The following is a 22,389-nucleotide window of genomic DNA, read 5'->3' as shown; positions in this document are numbered from 1 at the left end:
GCCTCACATTAACCCTACACGATCGCAGATATCCCCACGCGATTGCATAGAACAAAAATCCTCACTGACCGACTAAGCCTACGCGATCGCGTAGAAGGAAAACATTATCAGAATATCAGAAAATTCCAGCAGCTATTCAAGTCCAAATTTTTGATCCGTTAACCATCCAAAACTCACCTGAGCCCCTCGGGACCTCAACCAAATATACCAACAAGTCCTAAAACATCATACGGACTTGGTCGAACCCTCAAATCAACTCAAACAACGCTAAAACCATGAATTACATCCCAATTCAAGCCTAATGAACTTTGAAATTTCTAATTTCTACAAACGACTTCGAAACCTATCAAATCACGTCCGATTGACCTCAAATTTTGGACACAAGTCATAAATGACATAATAGAGGTATTCCAATTTTCAGAATCAGATTCCGACCCCGATATCAAAAAGTCAACCCCCAGGTCAAACTTCTCAAAAATTAAACTTTCGGCATTTCAAGCCTAATTCCTCTACGGACTTCCAAATAATATTCAAGACACGCTCCTAAGCCCAAAATCACCATACGGAGCTATTGGAATTATCAAAATTCGAATCCGAGATCGTTTACACATAGGTCCATATCCGGTCCACTTTTCTAACTCAATTGTTTTTTTTTTCAATTATGAGACTAAGTGTCTCATCTCACTCTGAGTTCCTTCCGGACCCGAACCAACTAACCTGATATAACATAATATAGCTGAATAACACAAAAAGAAGTAGAAATGGGGAAAACGGGGCAATAACTCTCGAAACGACCGGTCGGGTCATTACATCCTCCCCCTCTTAAACATTCGTTCGTCCTCGAACGGGTCTAGAAACATACCTGGAGTCTCGAATAGGCGTGGATATCTGCTCTGCATCTCCCGCTCGGTCTCCCAGGTGGCCTCTTTCACAGGTTGACCTCTCCATTGCACCTTCATTGAAGCTATATCCTTTGACCTCAACATTCGAACTTGTCGATCCAAAATAGCCACCGGCTCCACATCATAAGTCATATCACCCTACAACTGAACCGTGCTGAAATCCAAAACATGGGACGGATCTCCAATATACTTTCGGAGCATGGAAACATGAAACACTGGATGAACACTCGACAAGCTGGGTGGCAAGGAAAGCTTATAAGCCACCTCTCCTATCCTCTAAAGCACCTCAAAAGGCCCAATAAACCGAGGGCTCAACTTGCCCCTCTTCCCAAACCTCATAACACCCTTCATGGGTGATACCTTCAGCAAAACCTTCTCCTCAACCATAAAAGACACATCACAGACTTTCCTATCCGCGTAGCTCTTCTGCCTAGACTGCACCGTGCGAAATCGCTCCTGAATTAATTTCACCTTATCTAATGCGTCCTGGACCAAGTCTGTACCTAAGAGCCTAGCCTCACCCGGCGCAAACCATCCAACTGGAGATCTACACCTTCTCCCATATAAAGCCTCGTACGGAGCCATCTGAATACTCGACTGATAACTGTTGTTATTTGCAAACTCTGCGAGTGGCAGAAACTGGTCCCATGAACCCCCAAAGCCAATGACACAAGCACACAACATGTCCTGCAATATCTGAATAGTGCGCTCGAACTGCCCGTCCATCTGAGGGCGAAAAGTTGTGCTCAACTCAACCTGAGTACCTAACTCTCGCTACACGGCCCTCCAAAATTGCGATGTGAACTGAGTACCCCTATCTGAAATGATAGAAACTAGGACACTATGCAGGCGAACGATCTCTCGGATGTAAATCTCAGCCAACCTCTCTGAAAAGTAAGTAGTACCAACTGGAATGAACTGCGCGGACTTGGTCAGCCGATCCACAATAACCCAATTAGCATCGAACTTCCTCAAAGTCTGTGGGAGCCCAACTACAAAGTCCATGGTGATCCGCTCCCACTTCCACTCTGGGATCTCTAATCTCTGAAGCAAGCCACCCGGTCTCTGATGCTCATACTTAACCTGCTGACAGTTGAGGCACCGAGCCACAAACCCAACTATATCCTTCTTCATCCGCCTCCACCAATAGTGCTGCCTCAAATCCTGGTACATCTTCGCGGCACCCGGATGGATGGAATATCGTGAGCTGTGGGCCTCCTCAAGAATCAACTCTCGAAGCCCATCTATATTAGGCACACATATCCGGCCCTACATTCTCAGCACGCCATCATCACCAATAGTCACATCCCTAGCATCACCTCTCCGAACCCTGTCCTGAAGAACGAGCAAGTGGGGGTCATCATATTGAAGCTCCCTGATACGGTCATAAAGAGAAGACCTGGAGACCACACAAGCCAATACCTGACTAGGCTCCGAAATATCCAATCTGACAAGCTGGCCCGCTAAGGCTTGAACATCCAATGCCAAAGGTCTCTCTGCTACTGGAAGATATGCTAAACTCCCCAAACTCTCTTCCCAGCGACTCAAAGCATCGGCCACCACATTGGCCTTCCCCGGATGGTACAAAATAGTGATTTCATAGTCCTTAAGAAGCTCCAACAATCTCCGCTGACGTAAATTAAGATCCTTCTACTTTAACAGGTACTGCAGACTCTGGTGATCAGTATAGATCTCACAATGAACCCCATACAAATAATAATGCCAAATCTTCAAGGCGTGAACAATGGCTACTAACTCAAAATCATGGACAGGATAGTTCTTCTTATGGGTCTTAATCTGGCGTGAGGCATAGGCAATCACCCTACCCTCCTACATCAAAACACAACCAATGCCTATCCTCGAGGCATCACAATACACGGTGTAAGAACCTGAAGCTGATGGTAGAACTAACACTGGAGTTGTGGTCAAAGCAGTCTTGAGCTTCTGAAAGCTCTCCTCACACTCATCCGACCACCTGAATGGAGCAACCTTTTGGGTCAATTTAGTCAAGGGTGATGCAATAGATGAAAATCCCTCCACAAAGCGACGGTAGTAATCCGCCAAACCAAGAAATCTCCTAATCTCCGTGGCTGAGGACGGTTTGGGCCAACTCTACACCGCCTATATCTTCTTTGGATCTACCTGAATACCCTCACTGGACAACACGTGCCCCAAGAATGCTACTGAACTGAGCCAAAACTCACATTTGGAGAACTTTGCATAAAGATTCTCCTCCCTCAATCTCTGTAATACAATCTTCAAATGCTGAGTGTGTTCTTCTTAGCTACGAGAGTACACCAGGATTTCATCAATGAATACAACAACGAATGAGTCCAAATAGGGCTAAAATACATTGTTCATCAAATGCATGAACGTTGCTGGGGCATTGGTCAGCCCAAAAGACATCACCAAGAACTCATAATGGCCATATCGGGTCCTGAAAGCTGTCTTAAGAATATCTGAATCCTGAATCTTCAGCTGGTGATAACCGGACCTCAAATCAATCTTGGAGAACACCCTTGCTCTCTGAAGCTGGTCGAATAAATCATCAATACGAGGCAAAGGATACTTGTTCTTGACTATGACCTTGTTCAACTGCCTATAACCAATACACATTCTCATGGAACCATCCTTCTTTTTCACAAATAGAATCGGTGCACCCCAAGGTGACACACTAGGCCGAATAAACCCTTTATCAAGGAGTTCCTGAAGTTGTTCTTTCAATTCCTTCAACTCCGCCGGTGCTATACGATACAGTGGAATAGAAATGGGCTGAGTGCCTGGCACCAAATCAATACCAAAGTCAATATCCCTGTCAGGCAGCATGCCCGGCAGGTCTGTAGGAAACACATCCGGAAAATCATGTACCACCGGAAAAGAATCAATGACAGGAGTCTCTGCACTAACATCCCTTACAAAAGCCAAATAAGATAGGCAATCTTTCTCAACCATGTGTTGAGCCTTCAAATATGAAATCACCCTACTTGATACATAATCTACAGAACCGCTACACTCAACCCTCGGAATTCCCAGCATAGTCAATGTCACCGTCTTAGCGTGACAATCTAGAACAGCATGACATGGAGATAACCAATCCATACCCAATATCACGTCAAAGTCGACCATACTGAGCAGCAAAAGGTCCACTTGGGTCTCCAGACCCCCAATAGTCACCACACATGACCGATATACGCGGTCCACAATAATAGTATCGCCTATAGAAGTAGATACATGAATAGAAGAAACTAGAGACTCACGAGGCATATCCAGAAAATGGGCGAAATATGAGGAAACATATGAATACGTGGAACCAGGGTCAAATAATATTGAGACATCTCTGTGACAAACTAAGACAATACCTGTAATCACAGCATATGAAGCAATAGAATCTGATCTGGCAGGGTGGGCATAGAAATGGGCCTGACCACCCCTTGATCTGCCTCCCCCTCTAGGGCGACCCCTAGCTGACTGACCTCCACCCCGAGCTGACTGGGTGGGTGGTGAGGTAACTAGTTTTGTAGTCGGAGGCTGACTCCTCTGCTGAGATAGACCTCCATGATGACGAAGACACTGCCTCCACATATGCCCAAGCTCCCCACACTCAAAATAACTCCCTGGTGCTAGCGGCGGAAATTGAAGGGAACCCCTAGCACCGGGATAACTGGTAGAAGAACCTGGCATGGAAGAGCCCTGAACAGGTGGAGCACGGGACGGACTCTGAAATGGAAGGACACTAAGTGATGAGTGGCCCTGATGAGAACTGTGAGAACCATGGCCAGATGATGCACCACGGTGAAATGGATGAGCTGACTGAGCCTGTCTGAAATGACGACCTCTACCGTGCTGGGACTGACCCCCAAAAAGAGCACCGCTGAATCCACCCTGACCATGAGGCCTCTTGGCCTTCCTATCAACCCTCTCCTAACTGCGAACCATCTCAATCTGCCGAGCAATGTCGACAACCTCATCAAAGGTAGCACCCGAAAACCGCTCCCTGGTCATGAGCAACTGTAGTTGATAAGTGAGGCTATCAATAAACTCATGATCCTCTCTCTGTCCACGGGAACCAACCAGATAGCATGATGGGCCAACTCAGAGAATCGCATCTCATACTGTGTCATAGATATATCACCCTGGCGAAGCCGCTCAAACTGTCTGTGCAGCTCCTCTCTGCGGGATCGATGCACGAACATCTCTAAAAAGACCACGGAGAACTGCTGCCAAGTAAGGGATGCTGTGCCAACAAGCCTACGCCTCTCGTAAGTCTCCCACCATCTCAGTGCAGCCCCAGAAAACTAAAAGGTAGTGAATGAGAACCCCCAAGTCTCCAGAATACCAGCAATACGGAGTATCCTCTAACACCTATCCAAAATGTCCTGAGCATCCTCTCTCTTTGTGCCACTGAAAGGTGGTGGCTGGAGTCTCCCAAACCTCTCCAACCTATGCTGATCATCCTCAGGCATAGCAAGAACCACATAATCATGAGCAACTACAACCGGCTGGGTTAGTGGTGCCTCCGGTGTCTGAAGTCCCTGAACAACCTGCTCGGGTGTGCGAGCGACGGGAGTCTGAGTGCCTCCCCTGGCCTGAGAAGTGGTTGCGACCGTCGAAATAGAGACCGCCTAAGCAAGGCCAGTACACGCTGTCAGAATCTGAGCTAGGGCCTCCTGAAGACCTGGAATCACAATAGGCACTGGTGGTGCCTGAGCTGGTGCATCAACAACTAGAACCTGGTCCTGATCTGGGACAACCAGTGGATCTGCAGGTACTACCTCAACTGTTGTACGGGCTACACCTCTGCCCCTACCACGGCCTCTACCATGGCCTCGGCCTCTCGCGGCCCTGGCTGGTGGTAGTGGTGGTTGGCTCTCCTGACCGGTAGCATGAGTCCTCACTATCTGTGAGAGAATGAAACAACAGATATTTAGTTATTAGAATCAACAGATTCGCAAGACAAGAATCCAAGAATGTGGAGTTTCCTAAAGGTTCTGCAGCCTCTCGAAGATAAGTATAGACGTCTCTGTACCGATCTGCAAGACTCTACTAAACCCGCTTATGACTCGTAAGACCTATGTAACCTAGGCTTTGATACCAATCTGTCATGACCCAAACAAACCCCTGTCGTGATGGCACCTATCGTGGAACTAGGCAAGCCAATTCATTTCCAAAACAAACCGATATTTTCATTTCAAAGATAATTTCAGTGCTATTTAACATAAAAACCTTCGTAAAGGAGTTCAAATCAAAATAAAAGTGCGGAAGGAAAAGCCCGACATCGGGGTGTCACTAGTCATAAGCATCTACTACAAACTATCCAACAATATCAAGGCTAACTCAGCCTGGAAAATAACTAAATACAACTAGAGGAAAATAAGAGGGAGAAGAGCATGGGCTGCAATCGCCAAATAGCTACCTTGCTATCTCCAAGAAAATCTGCAACCAGAACAATCAATAATCGCTACCGTGTCCAGCTACACCTGAATCTGCACACAAGGTGCAGGGAGTAATGTGAGTACGCCAACTCAGTAAGTAACAACAATAAATAAAGACTTAGCAGTAGTGGCGAGCAATAAAGCATATAACATTCATATCGAGAAATCTCAGTAATATACCACATGCTTTTAAAATCAGGGTTTGAATCAAAACATCTCGTTTAACCCAGTTGTAGTAAAAATCATTTAGAGATATTTTTCAATAGTTTTCAGACAAAGGAAGAATGCAAAGGTGAGCAAAAATGATAAAATCATAAACAGCCCATCGGGCAAAACATCACTCATGTACAGCCCCTCGGGCAAACCTCACAGTCACTCGTGCCACTCGGGCATGCCTCACAATCACTCTTGCCACTCGGGCATACCTCACAATCACCCATGCCTCCCAGTCACTCAGCACTCGCCACTCGCCACTCGCACTCGCACTCAGTAGGTACATGTGCTCACTGGGGGTGTGTACAGACTCCGGAGGGGCTCCTTCAGCCCAAGCGCTATAATCTGCACGGACAACTCACGTGCTGCACGGATAACTCATGTGCTATAATAATAAATTATGTTGCAGGCAGGCAGCCCCGATCCACACACATCCTCACAAATCAGGCCTTCGGCCTCACTCAGTCATAACCCTCTCAAGCCACTCGGGCATTTCAGTAAAACAGGGCATTCGGCCCAAAACATTTATATGCATCCAAGTAGAGTCATAAAACTGAGTTATGCGGTAAACAAGTATAAACATGACTGAGTATAGATTTTCAATCGAAACCAATTGAGAGGATAGTAAGAAACAGCCCCTAAGGGTCCAAACAGCACTGGCGCAAGGCCCAAACATGGCATTCAGCCCAATTTACAGAAACTCTTTCTAAAATATATAAGTATCATATAGTTTCAACATAATATACAACTTTACAGTTGCTACGGGATGGACCAAGTCACCAATCCCCAAAGGAAAACGCCCACACGCCCGTTACCTAGCATGTGCGTCACCTCAAAGTAGTAAAATAATACGAAATCCGGGGTTCCATACCCTCAGGACTAGATTTACAATCGTTACTTACCTCAAGCCGTGAAATTCTTATTTTGCAATGTCCTTTCCTCGTAAATTGGTCTCCAAACACCTCGAATCTGGTCATAAATAATTCATTTTAGTCAATAAAATTCATTGGAATTAATCCCATAAGAAAATAATGATTTTCCATAAAAATCCAAAAATTAGCTCAAAACTCGCTCGTGGGGCCCATGTCCGGAAGCTTAATCAACCACGAGTCTAACCATACCAATTTTACCAGGAGGGTTTTCAAATTTTCCCAACTCAATTCACCAATTAAATGATAAAAACAACCATGAATTCGGGTAATTTAACCAATATTGAGTTAAAAATACTTACCCCGTTGTTTCCTCTGAAAATCACCCAAAATCGCCTCAAATCCGAGCTCCAAATCGTCAAAAACTAAAAATGAGACTAAGTCCCATTTTCAGAACTTAAACTCTCTGCCCAGACATTTTCTCCACGCGATCGCGAACAATCCCACGTGATTGCGAAGAACAATTTCCATCGCCCATATTTTACTCTACGCGATCGCGGATTTTCCCATGCAATCGCGATGCACAACATCACAGACATACACGATCGCGGACTAGTCCACGCGATCGCGAAGAACAAAACACGTGACTTCTAATGTGCTCCACTTACTCTACGCGAACGCGACCTTCATCACGCGTTCGCGAGTCACAAAATTCCAGAGCTACGCGATCGCATCACGCTTCACGCGATCGCGTAGAACAAAAATCCTCACTGACCGACTAAGCCTACGCGATCGCGTAGAAGGAAAACATTATCAGAATATCATAAAATTCCAGCAGCTATTCAAGTCCAAATTTTTGATCCGTTAACCATCCAAAACTCACCTGAGCCCCTCGGGACCTCAACCAAATATACCAACAAGTCCTAAAACATCATACGGACTTGGTCGAACCCTCAAATCAACTCAAACAACGCTAAAACCATGAATTACACCCCAATTCAAGCCTAATGAACTTTGAAATTTCTAATTTCTACAAATGACTTCGAAACCTATCAAATCACGTCCGATTGATCTCAAATTTTGGACACAAGTCATAAATGACATAACAGAGGTATTCCAATTTTCAGAATCAGATTCCGACCCCGATATCAAAAAGTCAACCCCCAGGTCAAACTTCTCAAAAATTAAACTTTCGGCATTTCAAGCCTAATTCCTCTACGGACTTCCAAATAATATTCAAGACACGCTCCTAAGCCCAAAATCACCATACGGAGCTATTAGAATTATCAGAATTCGAATCCGAGATCGTTTACACATAGGTCCATATCCGGTCCACTTTTCTAACTCAATTGTTTTTTTTTTCAATTATGAGACTAAGTGTCTCATCTCACTCCGAGTTCCTTCCGAACCCGAACCAACTAACCCGATATAACATAATATAGTTGAATAATACAAAAATAAGTAGAAATGGGGGAAACGGGGCTATAACTCTCGAAATGACCGGCCGGGTCGTTACAAGTTGTAACCTGTACATTTGGACTCATATGTTCGGTAATGCCCCTACGAGTGGAATTCGTGGCTCGATGAGCGGTGGAATGGATTTGTGATGCCTATGATGTAACTGCAGGATGTGTTAAGACAATTTGAATGTGACGAGAAGCGTTTCCTTGAAATGTAAAGGAAGGCCAAGTTTTGATGTGACGTACGGTCTCGAGTGTGAATGTTTTGAAGGATCTTTCACGTTGTTAAATTTTGGGGAAAATTAAATTCTCATGTCTTGTCAATGAGTTTGGACTCAAGAAGAGTAAGTGATTGTGTAGTAATTGTGGTTGCGAATGGGTATTTTTTATGTTGATGGCTCGAGAAAGATGATCTTCGAAGAGACTTAGAGTTGGTAATATTTTATTGGTTTAGGTGCGACAGAGATACATTTCGATTTGATGCAGCAGTTGGGTAGCAAAGCATGAGGGAAGACATGACGGGAAGTGTTTCGCGGTGGTTGAAGTACTAGCAGGTCAAGTAGGAGAAATAGAGGTTGAGAAGTTTCTTAAAAGAGATGATTTAACCAAAGTAAGAGTGACAGATTAGCATATGAATTCACTAGTAGGGTAGTCGTGCACCTTGAGAAAGTGTAGAATAGTTTGGAATCGTGTTAGTATGTGAATCGGCCTGCAAACTCTATTTGGAGTGATGGTTAGCGTACAAAGGAAAATTGAATATGGCAGAAAGCAGTGTGTTTGAAATGAATAGAGGCATGAAGATCTGATTATCGTGTCAGGCGCAATATGACTTGAATTCGGAAGGTATCATTGACGTACAGTTGATGTCAATAGGGAAAGTGCAGACTTATACAAATGGTGGGCGAGCATGAACTCAGGAGAATTTACGGATTTAGTGGTCGTTGCACTCAATGCAGTGTCATTGGAAGATGTCGGTAAGGAATTCTACATGTGGGTTATCTCCTGTGTGCAGCTAGCGGTGGCGTGACGTTGATGAAGCTTTTGTGAGGAATATTACTTGCTACCCAATAGGAGGTCGCGTGTGTGATTTTGGCTGGAGATTCAGAATGTTCATGAAAGGCTTAATAAAAGACTTCGAGAAGTCTGGCAGGTTAACGGTGCGAGACCTTGGAAATTGAGAAGGATAAATCCTTACGGGTTCTAATTTTATATAATTGCAGCTTAAGGCTAAGTGGGAGAGTCTGCTATCGACGAGTTGATTACACGGTTATAGGTCGTATTAGTTTCGGTTCGGGGTTACCGGTGAATCAGTTATGACTTGCAGAGGTCGAGATCGAGGATGACTCGGGTAAAGGAATTTTTGGACACAAGTTGTATTACACTTTATGGTTATAGGAGGACCATAAAATAATTGAGTGGTTATTCAGAGAGAATGTAGTGTACATGGAGCAGGAATTTGCTCGATTGCGTAGGAGTGTGGGTTACTCTTTATTCCCTTGGGTGTTGGTGTGCTAATGGGGCACAGGTCGTGTTGGTCCATTTGGTCGGTTAATTCGAGACTTGAGTAGAGTGGATGACTCTCGAGGATGGTTCCAATGGATTCAAGATTTATAAATATGGCTAGAAAACTGGGAGTTGCATTGAACGGTGTTGAGACTCATGGCAGCTTATATCATTGTGAATTATGCATTTTAGTATCAAGAAGGTGAAGGAAACAGTTTTAGGTTCACATAAAGTCTCTTCAGAGTAAGCATTTTTGGTTGTGGAACCTTTGGGATACATAAAAAGGGAATTCAGCGGCTTATAAGCCTTAGGGCGGCGTGATTCTATGCCAGAGTTCGTGGGGTAAGTTTTAGTTGAGGATAATAGTGTTCTAACAAGGAAAAAGTAGCAATTTGAAGGTAATTTAGAAAGAACTTGGAGAAATAGGACAGCTTGGTAGTAGGTTGGGTTAGCACAGTAATGGGTATGATCGGTTCTTTAGGTACTTATGATGTGGCTAGTATCTACAGGTGTTTCGTGGCAATGCTCTCGAATTTGGCAACCTGTGTGGCTTGGTGGAGTTAGAGGAATTCAGTTCAGATAGCTTAGTTATGTGCAAATGGATCTCAAAGTGTTCATGATGGGTTCTACCATGGTTTGAACCGGATATTTTCTACCGATGTACGGTACATTTTGTGTGTTATGATTTTCTCCTAGAAAGAAGCAAGAAAGAGGTTTTTGACTAATAAGGTATGTAATTTGCTAGTGACTCAGAGTTGATAATGGAATTCTTATGCTTGTCACATGATGGCATAATAGATGTGGTGTGTTGTGCGGGAATAGGATTTACATGTACAAGGTCACAATTCAGTTTTGAAGGGAAGGACATAAATTCTTAGGTAGCATGAACGGTTTTTGATGACTAGGTAAATGATATTACTATCTGGTATAGCTTGATGAGAGTGTACATTTCAGAAGGGGCAGTGTGTTCTGATTTATGGGTACTTCGCTGGTATTGCGTCACTCTCCTGGTTGATCGACTATTGATATTCAAATTTTTGCAAGGTGGCACGGAAGAATTTTTTTTTAAAAGTATTTCTCGTGGGATGATTGTGTATGAGAGAGGTGTTAGGCATTCGGGCGGTGGAGGTGGAATAAAATATGGTGATTCATATGTTCTATGGAATTGGAGATTGGGAGTTCTCAGGAGAAGATTGTTTCATGGTTGTGGATTGTGAAGTTGTGGCCGGAGCTAGCCAGATAATAGAAGGTGTTATGATTCCGTCATTGTGGACTTTCGGAGGTTGTTTATCTATTGGTGGCTGACCATAGTTGATTTGGGGGCCATTGGTAGGCCCAATTAGGATGTGTATTCTACACCGAGCCGGATTGATTGGCTCCATATTGCTATTGTTGAAGGATGTGCCATTCGGTTGATGTGAAGCTTATTTGTGTTCTGAAATGATCTGTGAGTTACTCTTCTATGATACGAGGAGTTATGATTCGTTGGTTATATGCACATATGGTGCGGTTCTATTGTGGCCTTATAGCGGAATTTGAGCAAGAATAGTATTGGATATTACTTGGTTGATGACGTATTGGTTATGTTCTTTTGGGTTTTATGTGGCATGGTGTCGTTTCCTTCTCTGTGGTTATTATAATGCACTTTGGGTACTTGATATCGAATTGCGCATGGTTATTGATTTTAGCAGGGTGGCTTGAGGTGTTTCATATGGACCAGTATTTGGATAGGGTCGCGTATTGCAGTAGAGTTATGTGGAAATATAATCCCTTGTGTAAGATTCGTGTGTTATGGTTCTGCGGTGTGTGATGGGTTCTTAGAATTGCGTCGGGGTGGTACTCATCGAGCTTGCGGAACGGTTCTCCTGTTTGGGTCATTGTTACGATTGGGTACATTTAGAATGTTGTTATCTGGTGCACGGATTACACGGGTTGTGGCTTTAGATTGTATTGATGTGTCATGTCACTAGAGTGGTCGTGTTGGATGAGACAAGGTCATTGGGCCTAGAATGGATGCTATCAGATTTGATTGTGGTATAATTGGGAGGATAATATCGGAAGTCGGCTTTGGAATTGGCTATAGTTCTTGTAGAAGGAACGGGAGCTCCATGACCAGTTGGTCTAAAGAATGGTTATGAATTCGGTATGTTTCTTTCATCATCGGCAGTGTACGAAGGTTTTAGAATGAGGTTTTGTCTGATATGAGGTTTATTACCAGCACTGGGTTGATTTGAGTCAATGATGTGATTTGAAATCATTGCTTCGAGCATTCGAGCTATGCGGTATTTGAATTTGAGTATTTGAGTTATGGTTACAGCTTTTGGTATAGCTTGTTCAGACTTATACGGTATGTAGATGCGAACTTCTGATCTTATAAGAAATTTCGGATGTCGGAAATTTGATTCGAAGGCTTGTGGGCTAGGTTGAATTGAGGAATTTCAGTTATGCTGTGCTATCGGACTTGTATGGGATAGGGTGACGTGGGATCACCCCCGGGTATGTGCATGGGAAAGTTACACAGCCATTTCTTGGCTTTTGGAACAACTCTCAGCACGTTCGAGGACGAACGTATGTTTAAGTGGGGGAGGATGTAACGACCCGGCCGATCGTTTCGGGAGTTATAGTCCAGTTTCCCCCATTTCTGTTTCCTTTATGCTCTTAAGCTATATTATGATATACCGGGTTAGTTGGTTCGGGCCCGGAGTGGTTTAAGTAGAAACTTAAGTTGGAAAAGTCAACCTGATGTTGACCTATGTATAAACGATCTCGGATTTAAATTTTGATGGTTCTGTTAGCTCCGTTAAGTGATTTTGGACTTAGGAGTGCATCCAGAATGTTATTTGGAGGTCCGTGGTAGAATTAGGCTTGAATTGGCGAAATTGGAAATTTGACGATTTCGGTCGGCAGTGGAAAAAATTGATATCGGGGTCGGAATGGAATTCCGGAAGTTGGAGTAGGTTTGTAGTGTCATTTTGTGATGTGTGTGCAAAATTTGAGGTCATTCAAACGTGGTTTGGTTGGTTTCGGCATCGATTGCCGAATTTGGAAATTTAGAAGTTCTTAGGCTTGAATCCGAGGGTAATTTGATGATTTGATGTTGTTTTGGGTGATTCGAAGGTTCGACTAAGTTGGTATATTGATATATGACTTGTTGGTATTTTTGGTTGAGGGCCCGAGGGCCTCAGGGTGATTCCGGGTGGTTAACGGATTTGTCGAAGTTGGAAAATGCAGCTGAAGCTGCTGCTACTGCTATTTTCGCACCTGCGGAAGAAAGAGTCGCAGGTGCGAGGCCGCTGGTGCGTGTGGGAAATTCACAGGTGCGGGCAATGCTGGGCTAGGCAGGATGCGCAGGTGCGAGTTGGAGGTCGAATCTACGAGCCCGCAGGTGCGAAACCTGGGGCGCAGATGCGGAAAGGGGGGATGTTGGGCAGGCTTCGCAGATGCGGCGCACCACGCGCAGGTGCACAGGTGCGACGAGTTTGCCGCAGATGCAGAGAATGGGTAGATAAGTGAGTTGCGCAGGTGCGGCTCCTTGGACCGCAGGTGCGGTCACGCGGGTGCGAGTAAATGGCCGCAGGTGCGAGAAGCCTGGGCAGAAGGTACATATTGCACACTTCGCGAATTTTGGTGCATTCTTCACCATTTCTATTCGATTTTGGAGCTTTGGGGAGAGATTTGAAGAGGGAAACAAGGGGGTTTTCATTGAGGTAAGTTACTTGAGTCCTAATACTCGTATATATAGTGATTTTCCCGTTGTTTAATCATGTAATTAGTGAAAATGAGGGGTTAGGGCTTGGAATATTTGGAGAGTAATTTAAGGATTTGAAGGACCAAACAATGTCGAATTTTGATGAATTTGGTATGGTTAGATTCGTGAGTGAATGAGCTTTCTAGTTTTGTAAATTTTGTCGGATTTCGAGACGTGGGCCTGGGGCTCGGGTTTGAGCCAATTTTGGGTTTTGGTCTAATTTTGTAGCTTTTCTTGTGGAATTCATTCCATTAGCGCGTATTGATGGTATTGTACTGATTGTGAATAGATTCGGAGCATTTGGAGGCCGAGTCCAAAGGCAAGAGCACTGTGGGGTAGAGATTTGACCTGTTCGAGATAAGTAACGATTGTAAATCTAGTCCTGAGGGTATGAAACCCCGGATTTCGTATCATTCTACTATTTTGAGGTGGCGCACATGCTAGGTGACGGGCGTGTGGGTGTGCACTGTTGGGGATTTGTGACTTGGTCCGTCCCGTAGCAACTGTAAAGTTGCATATTTTGTTGAATCTATATGATACTTATATGTTTTAGAAAGAGTTTCTGTAAATTGGGTTGAATGCCATGTTTGGGCCTTGTGCGAGTGTTGTTTTGACCCTTAGGGGCCTTTTCTTACTATCCTCTCATTGTTTTCGATTGAAAATCTATACTCAGTCATGGTTATACTTGTTTACTGCATAACTCAATTTTATGACTTTATTTTGATGCATATAAATGTTGTTTTAGGCCGAATGCCCTGTTAATACTGAAATGCCCGAGTGGCTTGAGAGGTTTATGACTGAGTGAGGCCGAGGGCCTGATTTGTGAGGATATTTATGGGATCGGGCTGCACGCCGCAGCATGTTTGATATCGGCCGAGGGCCTGAGTGATTTATGCCATGATTTGGCTTGATATAGCACTTGGGCTGAAGGAGCCCCTCCGGAGTCTTTACACACCCCCAGTGAGCGCAGGTACCTACTGTGTGCGAGTGTCAAGTGCCGAGTGCCGAGTGCTGAGTGACTGGGAAGCATGAGTGATTGTGAGGTATGCCCGAGTGGCAAAGAGTGATTGTGAGGTATGCCCGAGTGGCACGAGTGACTGTGAGGTTTGCCCGAGGGGCTGTATATGAGTGATTTTTTGCCCGAGGGGCTGTTTATGATTTCATCATTTTTTTCTCACATTTGCATTTGTCCTCTGTTTGAAAACTGTTAAAAATATCTTTAAATAATTTTTACTGGAACTGGATTTAAACGAGATGTTTTGATTCAAATCCTGATTTTTAAAGCATGTAGTATTTTACTGAGATTTCCTGATATGAACGTTATATGCTTTATTGCTCGTCACTACTGCTCAGTCTTTATTTATTGTTGTTACTTACTGAGTTGGCATACTCACATTACTCCTTGCACCTTGTGTGCAGATCCAGGTGTAGCTGGACACGGTAGCGGTTGTTGATTGTTCTGATTGCAGATTTTCCCGGGGATAGTAAGGTAGCTGCCTGGCGATCGCAACCCTGCTCTTCTCCCTCTTATCTTCCTCTAGTCGTATTTAGCATATTTTTCAGGCTGAGTTAGCCTTGATATTATTAGACAGATTGTAGTAGATGCTCATGACTAGTGACACCCCGATGTCGGGCTTTTCCTTCCTCACTTTTATTTTGATTGAAACTCCTTTATGAAGGTTTTACGTTAAATAGCATTAAAATTAAAATATCGGTTTGTTTTGAAAATGAGTCGGCTTGCCTAGTTCCACGATAGGCGCCATCACGATAGGGGTTAGTTTGGGTCGTGACACGTCATATCCGCCCTCAACCGGATGTTACGGCGCGAAATCCCGCTGATATCAACTGCAGATCAACATTTACTGGAAGAAGAAGAGTTTTTACCTTATTTAGACTTGTACTAGGATTGAAACTCCCCTACTATATAAAGGGAAGAACCTTTTTATTTTAAAACCAATGTTGCCACGTGTATCAAAGCAATTAAAGTTCATTTTTTTCTCTAGCTACTGTTCATATTGTTCTTCAACTGCTTATTTATTTAGTTTCAACTGAGCCCGCCCCGAGGGCTTGACCGAGGTCAATTTTTAGTATTCATCCAAAAGTCAGGCTTAATTGTCCATCACGCTTGGTTTGACCGTTTCACTTCTCTTTACTTTAATTATTTTCTGTTCATAGATCATTTGTGTTAAATTAAATCACGTATTTTTTAAACTGCGTACAAATATAATTGTTACTTATTTTAAGGTTAAGCATCTGACTATACAACCCTTCTAATGCACAGGTTATGCCAAGTTTTAAGAAGATTAAAGCAGATTAAGTGCATAATTAACTAAAAAATAAATTCATTTAAAAATCAATTTGGTTGAAGTAAGATGAGTTCAGTGAAATTAGTCATAGCAGAGTGTCATAACCAAGCAGCCGAACTTACTCAGCCTCTTTCTATTTCCTCTGTTCTTCCTTTTTCTTGTTGTGGACAAAGCAACTTAAATTTCACATCTACACTGTCGGTGCAATTCTAGTAGATTGAGAAATAGTAAATGGTAACAAAGGAAACTCACATGCAGTGGATCCAACATTAAATATGCCGTTGAAAAGAACCATACTTTTCTTTCCTTTTTCTTTTTGCTTTGTTGAAGGAAAACCCGTTCCTTCGTTACGAAAGGATACGAGCATAAGTTTTGCACAAGTTACAACAAAGTTCTAGAACTCAAATGTAGATGTATTATTTTGTTTCTAAGGGCGCGCCGGAGGGGGTTCATTTATCTTGTTTTCTTGTACATTTTGTCACGGGGCTCCTAGTTTTCTTCATTTGCGCTAACATTTGTTGGCATTGTTTTTATCTGTAGGCCACAAAGGTCTCAACAAAAGAAAATTATTCGCACCCAATGTCAATTTACACAAATCAGGGAATGAAACGCATGTCTTTCCTATAGTATATACATATATCACTTAAAATAGTTAAGTAATATACGTTCTTACTATAATTTGCACTCACTATGATTGAATAATATTGTTTTATGTAACATTAGGTGCGAGTAAAATTGTCTCTAAAGTCTATACTTCCATAAAAAATGTACAGTACCTCTTAATTTGACATGATACGATTATTTGTAGTTCAATAATTTTACCTGACACGACTTTGAAGAAAGAAGATTGTTTACCCGAAAAATCGGATAACGTTGAATTTATGTATGGTTCTAAGGGCAAGTAGATTCCTTTGATCTGAAAATAACAATATACGTATTTATGGTGCAAAAAAAGGAATGTTGATGAACAAAGATATTTAGTGAGCTTTAGAAAGATAAACACAATGAATTTTTAATCCCAGCGAAGGTGCCTTCTATTACAATCTATCTTGCCTTTTATAACCGAGGATCACTACTTTATCTATAGCAACATGATGGAATACTACTACTAGTGGAGGACCCATGATGGTGTGTCTCCTCCTTAATTCCCGTAGAGATTCTCTCCTTTGGTGCGGTTGTAACAGCTTTTTGTCTGCGAACTCGATACCGACTCGAGCTCGGTATCGGTTCGGAACCTCGGCCTTGGTTTCGAGCTAGGTGATCACTTTCGGGCATCGATGTTCGGGACCTGTATCGGTCGATGTTACCTCGGTCGATTCGTACGTCCCGAGCTCGATACCCCCATCTCGGAATTCGTTCGGGGTCTCCGTGAAGATACCCCTTGATTGAAATGCCATCCTCGATCGATCTTCATGACCGAGGATCGGTTTTAACCGTATACAGATAGCCCCCTCGTTTCTTGGAAAGGAGATGACGAGAAATGATATGATTTTCCTAAGGTTCGACCGCATCGATGATGATGTTTCTATCGGCTTTGACTATGACGTGCGTGATAGTTGTCCCATCAATTTGGTTTTATCGAGGCATTTAATGTGTGTCAGTCGATGGTCGGCCACCGCTAGAAACGAATCGCCATGCCTTATAAATAGTTTTCCCATATAATGTTTTCCACTTTTGTGCTTCCTCTTTTCCCAAATTCCCTTTGATTAGTTTCTCTTATTTCGTTGCTTTAGTGCCGCTTATACCAGAGTTTCGGTGCTGTCCCATCTTTCACCTTTCTTTGTGACTTTTTCTTCTCATATTAATGGAGAAAACTTCAAAAATCGTACCTCACAAGGAGAAAGCTTCTTCCTCACAGCTGTGTGACGATAAGGCGCCGACCGAGCCGTCCGTTCAAGATTATATTCCCGGCCCGTGTATTTTAAAAACTGATTTTAAGGTGGAGAACCCTCCGTCCGTTTCGGGTCGGTGTGAGCACGTATCGATGTATACGTGCTCTATAGCGGAGGTTCACCTCGAGGCCGTCAGAAAAGATTGCGGTTGGGGTTCTGAGGTTGTGTTACAAATCCCCTCCTCCGATGAGAGCGTCACTACCTATGTGGAGGGATTTTTATGTGTTTACACCTATCCCTTTACGTTGGGAGCTGTCGATCCCGTGATTTTTGATTTCTGCAGGAGATATCAGGTCACCCTCGGCCAAATTCATCCTTCCTTATAGCGTATAGTCATCTTATTGCGTTTCTTCTCTATCAAAGCCGGAGGGTTGGATTTTTCTCTGAACCACCTTATACGACTGTATCGGCCTCAGATTTATCGTGGACTTATTAGGCTATATCGTCGGGCATCGAAGGCTTTGATGTCGAGCATCGATGAAGATAAGGATCGAGGCTGGATGGGTCGATATATTCGAGTGAGGACTCGTGATCTTATCCCGGAGGAAAAGATGTCGTTTCCTGAAAAATGGAACTTCGACCGTAAGTGATCCATGTTTGCTTTTCGTGTCTTTTTTCGTATTTGTTAATATTATTTTCTGATGTCCAGCTGCACCTTGGATGCCACAAGCTGTGCCTGATCTCGATGATTGGGTTCGAAAGTTAGCCTCGACTTCATCCTATGCCGAACGCGCTTGGCGTGATCTGGCTAAAGGTAGATGGGAGGCCAAGAATCATGGTGAGGTTTGGTTCCTGTTTCCCTCGAGGTATATTCTGCGTTCATTTCGTTATCGATTTTTCCCTTGTATATAGGTGTAACTAGGGATGCCGTTTTGCGGCCTTCGAGCGGTGATGAAGGAAACAAGCCCCCGGTCCTGGAACAGGGAAAAGAAAAGAAATGAAGGGCTTCCTCTCGACCGGAGGACCCTAAGCCCAAAACTCGAAAGGTGAGGAGAAAAATCATTACCCTTTCGATCGACTCGGTCCATCGACTGAGGGAGGAAGAAGAAGAAGAAGAAGAAGAAGATAGCTCCTCGGCTTTGGTAGTCCGACCTACGGAGACAGTCGAGGTTGCTAGAGCTGCTGAGCCGATGGCGGCCGTGCCCATCGGGGTTGGTTCCGAAGATCTAAGTCTCGATCGGAGTACTCCGAGTGATTTGCTCGGGGCAATGGAAATGGGTCATTCACCTTCCCTTCCGTCTTTTTCTGAGGAGGCATTGAAGGAGGCTCGAGAGCTGAAGACTCCCGATATTGGTGCTGGCTCAGGTGCAGCGGATCCTTTTAAGGATTGTTTTACTGGTGTTGATGACAGTTCCGATATCGGTGATGCTTCTCTTTTGTTAGAGGAAGCTCAGCGTTTTATTACTCGGGTAATGATTCTTCCATACTTGGCTTCTTTGTCCTTTTCCATACTTGACGGTTCCGATATCGGTGATCCTTTTTTGCTTTATTGATGTTGATGACAGTTTCTAATTATGCAGGCCATCGGTAGGTTTCGAGTTGATCTTAGCCAGTGTGAGGCCGAACTCCGGAAGGTCCTAGGTGAAAGAGATGACCTTCGGCTTCTTTGTAGCAAAAATGAGGAGGCTATAAAGGATCTTTAAGCAGATTTGGCTAAGGTTCGTGAAGAAAGGGTCGAGCTCGATCAGCAGGTGAGCCTCGTTCTGTTAAAGTATGGATTCGACTCGACTGTGGAAGTTAACCCTCAGTTGTCTCAGTTGCAGCAAAAGATCGAGAAGATCGAGCTACTTCGAGAGGAGGTCGATCAAATCCGGGCCGAATGCAACCTGTGCAAGGAGACTATTGACTGCATGGCAGTGGAGAAAGAAACTATCTTAACAAAGTTATTATCAGCCGACGTTCAGCTTCAAAACGTCAAGCAAAAGGTGTCGGTGCAGGCTAAGAAAATCGATGAGCTTGACATACGACTTGCCGAGGCTAAGGCGGAGGTTGAGTCGTCAAAAGTTTTGGCGGATAAGTCTATTGCTGTATATTAAGCTGATGCTGAGGCCGCTCAGGTAAAGGCCCGGGAAGCGGCGAAGATTGCCGATGCTCGAGCTCATTGGGTTGCCGAACTTGTTAAGTGTAGATCTCGGAGGAAGACCCTCGAGGAGATTCATGCTCGATGTTTCGATCTTACCGAAGAGGTAAGAAAGGCAAAAGAGCTTGAAGCGGAAGCTAAAGCCTTGGCTTCTGATGATGATGATGATGATGATAACGATGATGGTAGCAAAAGCGGGTCCGAGGGTGGGGAAGACCCTGACCCAGAAGCTTAGAGTCTAATTCTCATTATCTGTAAATTAATTACGTAGGCAATTTTGTATATATAACAAGGTTGATTTTGATCGATCAGATTTGGAGTGACGTTTTGCTTGTTGAGTTGATGATAATGTGGTGGTTAACGTAAACTCTGAGTAAACGTAGCTTTTTCAATGTTTCAAATTCGATTGGGTCCTTGTTCGAACTCGGCAGCCCGTAGGCTTTAATATTTGAGTGTCGAACTCGATGTAGAAGTGACCCGTAGGCTCAATGGTTGACTGAGTATTTCGAACTTGATATAGAAGTGGCCCGTAGGCTTAAAATTCGAGTGTTTATTTTGAACTCAAGATAATGTGGTAGCCCGTAGGCTTAATATTTGAGTGATTATTTCGAACTCGAGATAATGTAAAAGCCCGTAGGCTTAATATTCGAGTGATTATTTTGAACTCGAGATAATGTGGAAGCCCGTAGGCTTTAATATTCGAGTGATTATTTCGAACTCGATGTTGAAGTAACCCATAGGCTCAACGGTCGACTGAGTATTTCGAATTTGATATAGAAGTAGCCCGTAGGCTTGTTTATTTCGAACTCGAGATAATGTGGTAGCCCGTAGGCTTAATATTCGAGTGATCGTTAATTCTGTTGCATAATAAATCTCAAGTCAATGTACATATGTTTTGGTGCAATCTAATATGAGCATGGTTCATTTTGACCATTTTGGCTCTTACAATTTTTCCTCTATTATTGTGAGAAAACTTTGTTGCATCTGAACTCGATGTATTTGAGGCCCTGGTGCCCCCCGGTATTCGAGGCCGTTCGGGCTAAGGGTCGAAAGCTTCGGATACTGTTTTGAAAGCGCAGCACGATCGATGGTTGCCTCATTGAAAACCTTGCCGCAAAAAACCCTTTTGGGAAAAAACCGGTCTAAGGAAAAAAGAGTGCAGCACGTGCTTTTGAGTAAAAGAATACTTCTGTTCTTTGTTCGAACTTCTGTACTGGACAGTTGAATAAATATGGAAAAGGTCGGACCTTAGCAGTAGTACCGTTTTAGATGTGATACATTCCAACTGCTTGATAGCTGTTTGCCGTTTATGATGCCGAGCCTGTACGATCCTTTCCCAAAGTTCTCGAGCACCTGGTACAGCCCTTCCCAATTTGGTCCTAATTTTCCTTCGTTTGGATTCCGAGTATTGATGGTGACTTTCCTTAACACCAAGTCCCCTGGATTGAAGTGGCGAAGTTTAGTTCTTCGATTGTAATACCTTTCGATTCATTGCTTTTGTGCGGCCAACCAGATGAGGGAAGCTTCTCGTCCTTCATCCGATAATTCAAGGCTGGTGTTCATAGCCTCGTTATTTGATTCTTCCGTCATGAATCGAAATCTGGGACTAGGCTCTCCGACTTCGACTGGTATTAATGCTTCGAAGCCATATACTAAGGAGAATGGGGTCTCCCTTGTACTGGATTTCGATGTTGTTCGGTATGCCCAAAGGACTTCGGGCAGGATTTCTCTCCATTTTCCCTTAGCGTCGTTCAATCTCTTCTTCAGGTTTTGAAGAATAATTTTGTTTGTTGATTCGGCTTGTCCGTTTCCGCTGGGGTGGTATGGGGTTATAGTATCCTTCTTATTTTGTGGTCTTCGAAGAATTTTGTGATTTTGCTGCCACTGAATTGCTTCCCATTATCACATACTATTTCGGATGGTATCCCTAATCGGCATACGATATGATCCCACAAAAAGTCGATAACCTCTTTTTCTCTTAATT

Source organism: Nicotiana tomentosiformis, chromosome 2 (assembly GCF_000390325.3).
Source record: "Nicotiana tomentosiformis chromosome 2, ASM39032v3, whole genome shotgun sequence".
Taxonomy (NCBI): Eukaryota; Viridiplantae; Streptophyta; class Magnoliopsida; order Solanales; family Solanaceae; genus Nicotiana; species Nicotiana tomentosiformis.
This window is presented reverse-complemented; position numbering follows the sequence as displayed.